Here is a 9,000-nt window from a genome sequence, read left to right as displayed (position 1 = left end):
GGTTTGGATCACAATGGCCTTTTGCTTGAATGGAAAATGAAAAAAATAATTGTCGCCCCCTTTAGATTTGAAAATATGTGGTTCTCCACCCAAATCTTAATTAATTAATCCATAATGGGTGGAACTCTAAAGGAACTACCTCCCCCATGATCAACCCATGTTCTAAACTCAACAAGATAAAAGTTTAGGTTAAAAGTTGGAATAAGAACTCATTTGACAATCCATTTGAAAGGAAAAAAGAATTGACATGGAAAATGAAAAAAGTTCAAAATCATATGGAAACAGACCATAAAGACTAAGAAAATGCTGGAACATAAATAAATATAAGAGATCAATGGTTAAGATTATCCAAACAAGAAGAGGTGTTTTGGAAGTAGAAGTCAAGGATTCAATGGCTAACTGAAGGAGACAGGAACATTAGATTTTTTCATCAATCCATCCTCAAACATAGATGTAGAAACATAATAAGATCTCTCAAAAAATAATATGGTACTATAGTTACCAAAGAAGAGGACTTAAACATGGAGGCAATAAATTACTTTATGAATGAAGGATAAGATGACGCCCTTCAGGATCCTGGTAACCTATTGAGTTGCATCCCAAAGTTTGCTTTGGAAATGGATAACCAAAATATTATTTTAAAAAGTTACTATAGGAGAGGTGAAATAGGTTTCTTTCTAATTTTAGGCCTTCAAATCCCCTAGTCTAGATGGGTTCCCTCCTTTCTTCCAAGAATACTGAGATATTGTGGCAGAGGTTATCTTCAAAGTTGTATGTCACTTCTTCAAATTTGGTTAGTAGGCTAAGGACCTTAATAACACCTATATTTCCCTTATCACCAAGATAGAGAACCCTTCATCTCTCTCTGAATATAGGCCTATTAGTCTCTGTAATACTTCTTATAAGATTGTTTCTAAAGTTTTGGTGAATAGATTAAACCTATTCTTGATAAATTGGTCTCCAAATAACAAAAAGGTTTTGCGGAAGGAAGTTACATTATGGATGTGGTTATCACAACACATGAATTAATTCATTCCATGGATTCTAAAGGGATTCCTTCAATGGCTCTCAAACTAGACATTTCAAAGGCCTATGATAGAGTTAGTTGGACCTTTCTTGAAGAGGTCCTAAAGAGATTTGGATTCAAAGGGAAGTTCCTTGATATGATAATGAATTGTCTTAAAACTAAAAAGTATGTTATTCTCATTAATGGTGTTCCTACTAGTTTCTTTTTAGCAGGTAAAGGTCTAAGGCAAGGAGATCCTTTATCCCCTTACCTATTTATTTTGGTGGCTAAGGTCCTTGGTAGGAATTTCTCAATTCTCAATAACAAAAATTCCCTATTTGGGATCAAATAGGCTCCTTTTTTTCCCTTCTTGACACATCAAAAATTTGTGTCCATGATATGGTCCTCTTTGGAGTTGCTCATACAATAGAGGTAGAAAGGTGGAAAGCTTTGCTAAATGATTATGCTACAGTTTCAGGACAATGTATTAACCTCCAAAAAAGTAATTTGTTCTTCTTTAATACTAAATTTTTTATTGAAGCTAAAATATCAAAAATCCTAAACTGTGAAATTCCCTCTATCCTGGATATCTATCTAGGCCTCCCTTTTGCCCCTAAAAATCCCCCATTGTTCTTTTGGAACAAAATTGTGGAAAGATTCTAGAAAAAACTTGTTGGATAGAAAGGAAAACTCCTAACTCAAGGAGGAATATTACAACTTATAAAGGCTTGTCTTTAAAGTATCCCTATTTACTTCATGTCTATGACAATTATGCCTAATAAAATTGTTGAAACTTTAGAGAAAATACAAAAAAAAAATTTGTTGGAAGGTAATGAAGATAAAAAAAAAATATCCCTGGTTAAATGGGAAAAGGTCTACAAACCCCTTCATAATGATGGTCTAGGGATAAGGAGTTTTAAAGAGATGAACATATCCCTTGTCTGTAAGATAAGTTGGCAACTAATGGAAGCTAAAAAAGAATGGACCGTCTCCTTCATGCTAAGTTCTTACCCCACTCTCCTAGTGGCACTATATTAGTTCAAAGTAATGTTACCTACTCTTCCTTCCTTTGGAAAGTGATTATAAAAACCAAAAACATCATTAGGAAATGAAGAAGGAAAATGATAGCCAATGGGAAAAATACCTTTTTCTAGGATGAACTATGGAATGATGGAAGACAACTCAAGGAGGTCTTCCTAAACAACTTGATGCAAGACTGGTAAAAGAGAGCTCTGGGAGAGAAATTTTAAGACTATCTATGCTAGGAAGGAGGAAGAGCTAGATGGGTGGATCTAACCAACTTTTGGGAAAGACATAAGGAAATGAGGAGAATATCTAATGTCAGTAAAAGAGATGTGGAGGAACTAACCAAGTTGCTCCTAAACCCCTACCTTTACAATGCCAATACTAATGATAGGTGGATATGGAGTTATGTCAGTAATGGTTCTTTCTCTATTAAAATGGCCTACTTTCACAAATTCAGCTTGAGGATAAGGATGTAAAGTGGAAACTTATCTAGAATCGAAAGCTTCACCCTAAAATTAAGTGTTTTTGGTGGGCAATGATTCACAACAAGATTTTAACCCATCACAATCTCTCCAAATGAGGATTCTACCTAACTAATAGATGCATCTTATGTGAAATGGAAGAGGAGTCTATAGACCTCTTGTTCTTAGCCTAATACTTCTCTAATGATCTTTGGAGTATTGTGTTCATATCCCTGTAAACTCTTTGGGTTATGCCTCAAAAGATCTTAGACTTGCTTATAACTTGGAATAATTCTCCCTTTTCTCATCTTGTGTTGTATAACCTATGGTGAAAAATCCTCCCAACTATGGCTTGGAACTTGTGGAAAGAAAGAAATAATAGAACCTTTAGGGAGGAGAGAAAAATCCCATTCAGTTATTTCATATTTATAAGAGACCAATTAAGGAGAATGTGAATACTGCTACTTTCCCTAATTACTTTGCACTCCCCTCTCTATGTGAAACTAGAATGAAACAAACTTGGCATATTAAATAAAATCCCACTAGCTTGAATTGGTTGAATATAAGGTTCAGGAAGGAGACCAAATGGATCCCTCCATACCATAATTGGTTGAAATTAAATGTGGATGGATATTCTAAAAGAAATCCTAGTATCTCTAAAATAGAAGGTTTGATCAGAAATGATAGGGGAAAACTCATCCATGGTTTTGCTAAAGATATAGGAATCAATTCTAACAACATTGTTGAAGGTCAAGTGATGTGGCATGGAATTCAATACCACATCACTTGACCTTCAACAATGTGATAGGAAGAAGATATAGGAGCTGAAAAAGTTATTCTAGAAGTAGATTCAAAACTGATAGTCAATAATCTTATGGGAACTACTAAGAGTCCCTAGAGGATTCTCAGCCTCGTGGAGGACTATAAATGCAGAATCACTTTGTCCAAGGAAGCTATGATAAGACATACTTTACGTGAAGGGAATGAAGTGGCATATTTTCTAGCTAATTAGGGCTTCAATTGCCAAGATGTAAAGGTTATTACAGAAGTGAACTGCCCAGATCATCTAAAGTGGATATTATTAAATGATAAAGTTGGAAATGACTAAGATAAGGAGATTCAAGGAGATTTTGTTAGAAGGAATATTGACCACTATTAATAATATGAATTTTTTGGATCATGGTAAAGATTTCCACTATAAAGGTAGCACTAAAAAGGAGATCCAAAATAATCATAAGAAAGCTAAGTTAAATTTGGGAAATATATATTATGAAGAAAAGGAAGATTTCCAAATTTAGAAGAACTAATATAAATGATGAGGCAACAAAGTACAACACATAGAATAAAAGTAATGAGCTCATCATCAAAGTGCCCCCCACTCAAGGTGTTTAAAGAAAAGATATGGAAAATACTATATAAAAGCAAAGAAAAGGAAAAGTACAAAATATTAAGCAACTTGGCTATATTCACATTAATTGCCAAATGTGCCAAGGGTGTCAGTGAAGACCAATAAATAATTAATAAATAGAAGGAGGTTTCATTCTTGAGAAATGTTTTACAGATAAAAAATAATAACCATGATTTATTAAGGCTAAATTATTCTAAAGCCTTCACCTTTCTTGAAGCTTCTTGGTCTTGCATCTTGAGAAATATGAATTTGGCAATGGAAAAATTACAAAAGAGCAAAGAATTTTAGAGAGTGGATTATGAAGAAGAAAATAAAGCTATTTAGGAAGTTCTTGAGGAGTTAGGTAAAGCAAGGATAATGTGAGGACCTCTAAAAAAAGTGGAGCCTAAAACTAACAAGGAATTGAAGTAGAACTAGGATATTTGGAGATATTTCCAAAATACTGAACTTACTATATACATTGTAGCTATGAGGGGTTTTAACATGGATCTTTCATAAAGATTTTCTAATTCTTAGCATAAAGGAAATGCAATGATTGGTAGTATAGATTTTGTGTTGATGCCAGAGCTAATAGCAAAAGCTATCAATATGAAGTGTAAAGGCCACCAAGTGAAAAGAATAATCAAAGGAAAGTACAGTAGCTTCAAGAAAAAATTCTTTAGCGGTAATGAGAAGATGGAAAGAGTGAATGTAAAAAATGGGTATGGTAAACTTCCTCTCCCCCTCCTCTTGTGATTATTTGTCTCTAGGTTATGAATTATTTCACTTGTGAAGGACATTTTAACCCACATCATTCTTACCACTTCTCCCTGTTGAATTTCTTGCATCATGGGGAAAAGATAAATGCCCCTTTCTTCTTGGTTTCATTGTTAGAAACTAGCAATGAAAATGGAGACAACCTACCTCTCCATCAAGGGTTAATCTTTTTTTTATATCGCCATGTTTTTTACCACCATCCAACTTTTAGTAGAAGTATCCTTCATAGGAAAGGGAAAGACTTGATATAGACCATCTCTTCTATCCAAATTGAAGAACTTAATCCTTCCCCTACTTTGAGCCCTACCAAAAAAAGCCTAACCTTGGGGCCCAAAGAAAAACCAATGAAGTCCATATGATGATGACCCCTAGCCCAAAAAGGTTCCTTAAGGAGAGATTTTTTCTTCAAACCCCTTCTAAGAGGAAAAATTGTTGTCAAAGAAGCCAAGGCCCTACCCTTAAAAAGAACAAATTGACAAAAACATCATAGATGTTGATAACCAAGAGTCCAAGGAAGAGAATAAGGAAAGGAGAAAGGTGGATAGAGGAAGTCAAAATGAGGCTACCTATGTTGAAAGAAGGTCTAAAAGAATAAGAAAGAAAAATGACCAAAATAAGTAGAAGGGGGATCAGAAGAACACTCCTTTAGGAATGGAGGAATTGAAATTCCTTGAAGATGAAAGTAAGGCAAAGGAAAACACTAAAACTAAGGACATGGAGGATGTGGACTACATAGATGAGGAAGAGGTTAGTTATGGTAGGGAGGATGAGGACATGAATATGATTGACCAAGAGGAAGTTATAGAAGTTCACTTGGGAGGAGTTGCATGAAACCAAAATGTCCAAGAGGTCCCTATGGAAGAGAAAAACTAGGAGGATAATGGCAAAATTGGTGAAGACAAGGAAATCAATAGAGAAAAGGAGAACATTCTTGTTAAGTTCAAAGGGCTCGAGGATAGCCTTAATGGTAAATTGGAGGCTATTCAAGCTTAAATTGACTCCCTTAATAAGCTATACAAGGATGTTATTACCAAACTTGAAATGGGCATCTTTACTAAAAATATATGTTGTATCTAGAAGGATATGATGGACAGAATGGTTCTGGGGTGGTCATGGGAAACAACAGGATGTACAAGATCAAAGAGGTAGACCAACAAGGAAAGGAAATGAAAAGCTTCAAGAGACCAAAGACATCACTGACTAGAAAGGAGAGCTCTTCCTATTGATCAAGGAGTGGAATGAAATTTAAAAACCTTACTATTTCTTTCTTCACTAGTTTTAGTTTTACCTCTTGCAGATGTGTAAAGATGTTTATTAGTTTTAAGTTTTATATGGTTTTCGTTGTTATAAACTTTCACTAGTTTAAGACTTCTAATTTTTTTGGTTTTTTGTAAACTTATGGATCATAAGACTTTATATTATCACAACTATGTTATTGGTAGACAGTTAATCAATTCCTATAAATTTTGGATAGATATATATTGTTTTATGTTCTTGTTAGAATATATGGTCCACCAATACAACTAAGAGAGTAAGGGGGGAAATGAATCAGTTATACAACTATTATCACAATTATCAACCTTATTAAATCTTAACCATATGAGCAATATAATCATACACATGTTGGTAAACAAATTATTCTTTTCAATCTAACTCTTAAATGCCCAAAACTTGTGAGCAATGATTGATTACAATAGTTGGGTTACCACACTAAGCGATTGATTTCCTTCTAAATCTGTAGGTACATCTTCCTTGAGTTTGTGATTTGCAGTGAATTTGTTTGTTCCTAACTCTAAAATGAAGTATGTTCTTGACTAGCGAATAGGAGAGGAAAACCAAGTTAGGCCTAGACAGGAACTAACTTAGGCTAGAATTTGGGTCTGTACACTAATCAAATCTATGAACTCGTGCATCCTATGAACTTGCAGAATTTGATGATGTAGTAATGAATCGTATTGGTAGGCTAAGATGCTTGACAATGACTTTTAACTTCTAAACGGAAGGAAACTAATTTAAGAAAAGACTAAAATGGCCTCTTTTTAATTCGAACAATACTATGATTATCTTCAATTTATTGCATTAAAACAAGAGAACAAAGTTATGTTCATTCACTAGTTTAATTCAACTTCAAGAGACATTTAAACTAAAACATGCAATGGAACAGTAAATAATTGACACAAAACACACTCAATTTATCTCTACAACCTGAAGTATTTCACACCAAAAATTAGCTGACCTTTCATTAATCTTTCAAATGGGTACATATACAATTTTAATATTGTCCTTTAAAAAATGGAAATAAACTAGTTCATCTTCTTAAAAATGAAAAATGGTAAGAATCCAATTATTAGTTACAATTTCACATCAAAATACAAAAGGGCAGGAGAAAGATTACTTTGCATTCTTTCCCTTTTCCAACTTCGCTTTATAGGCCTTGGCAACGATGATGATTGGAATAAGCTCTTTGTGTCTATGGACATGAATGTTGGTGTATCTCAAGAGCTACTTGGAGTGTTCTTTGGCTAAGTCTTTGATTGCATTCAATTTTTCTTGTGTTTCCTCCATTGCCATGTGTATACATCAACCAAGTTGTTAGAGATTTGACACTCTATTTTGATGATTAGTAAGTTTCTCTATGAGATTATCTAGATAACCAAAGAAATTTTTTTGCATAAGAGAAATTCCTACTACTTCTTTCTCTTGTCCACTAGTTTGGGAGTTAGTATGTAGGCATTTTAGCAACTCATAGTTCTTGTCCTATTCCTCTTTAACTCTGCTCTTTGTTTCCTTTAATCCTTCCTCTACCACCAAAATCATTTCAGCTTTGAATTGCAAGCTCTATTGCCATTCAAACAAGGGTTGATCTCCTTTTAATAGAATATTTTCTTCCACTGCTTCTTTAGTCTTCATTTGGATGACCATATTCAAGAGCGAGATGCAATCTTCACTCTTTTCCCTTTTTGTTGACAGAGTAGCCAAGTTGGCCAAGATGTTATCCTTTTTCGTTTCAAGCCACAACACTACGTTACCAAGTTTCTCTATGACTGCAAGTCCTTTAGACTTGATTTTTTCATCCGATCCCAACCAATTTTACCAAAGTGTTTGTCTTCTTACAACTAGGAGATGATAGCCTGAATATCTATGGTTGTAGGGTCACTGGTAGGTGGTACTCCTAAAATACTTGCTATTAGGGTAATTAGTTGCCTAATGAAGTAGTTAAGTTCATGGATCTTCACCGTCATCTTGACTTTGGCAAGCTTGAGAACTTTGAGCTATCATTTTATCACTTAATTTGTTGATTTCCATAGACCCACTTTGGTGTCATGCCTAACTTCTTCAAGATCCAGAGACTATAATGTGAAGTCATCTATGGTTAGGTCTTCAATCCTACCTTATTTTTTAGGCTTGGCTATCTCCATAGTTAGGTACTCGATATCTGGGTCTCAGCCAAGGATGGATAAAGTCTTCTACTTCTTCACTTTTCTCAATGTCGATCCAAAACGGATGGCTAGAGACAAAGCCTATTTATTTGGAGCTCCCCTCCCTCTTCTTTCCTTTTCCTCTTTCTATCTAGGGTATTCTCAAGTCAAGACTCAGTGCCAATTACCTTAGATTAGAGTATTTTGTAGTGGTGAATACTCATAATTTTTTGAATTTTAGAAAAAAAATTGCTAGTATATTGGCTAATAATTTAAGATTTAATGCAAACTAAATCACCACATTCCATGATGATTAGAAAAATTCCTATTATTATTGAGATTCGTCAATATTTTCTACTCAAAAATTATGATTCCAAAATAATCTCCAATGTAAATAATATTTAAAATAAAAAATTGAGAGATTCACTAATAAAAATAATTTGGGTTTTCAAAATAATGAAAGATTCGCCAATAATTTATATCTTTTTTCTGGAGGGTGGCTACTTAAATTTTACCCTACCTTAGATGTAGTCCCTAGTTTATCTACACTAAACATTTTCCACTTAATAGGAGTCAATTCCTTTGAAGATGAAGAGAAAGGGTTCTTTGTAGCTAGGGAAATGAGCTTTTAAGCTTCAGATGTTTTCTTTGTTGCTTCATCTGACTCTGTAGATTCACTTTCACTACTCCCACCATCTCCAAGATCAATCACTTGTATTTAGGGACTACTTGGTAGGAGTAATGTGGCACTTATAGATGGGATTGGACTGTTGTGGGGTGAGAGAGCCACCATGACTGCACTATCCTTTAATTATTTGGCCTTCTTCTTCTCAGCCTCTATCTCCATTCTGATCACTAGCACTAAACCATCCTAATAAGTTTTATCAAGTGGGATGTTCTTGTTAGAATTTTGATCACCTCCTC

This window comes from Cupressus sempervirens, chromosome 7, assembly GCF_028749045.1.
Source record: "Cupressus sempervirens isolate cs-2001-9-10 chromosome 7, ASM2874904v1, whole genome shotgun sequence".
In the NCBI taxonomy this organism is placed as follows: domain Eukaryota; kingdom Viridiplantae; phylum Streptophyta; class Pinopsida; order Cupressales; family Cupressaceae; genus Cupressus; species Cupressus sempervirens.
Note: the sequence above shows the minus strand (reverse complement) of the source record.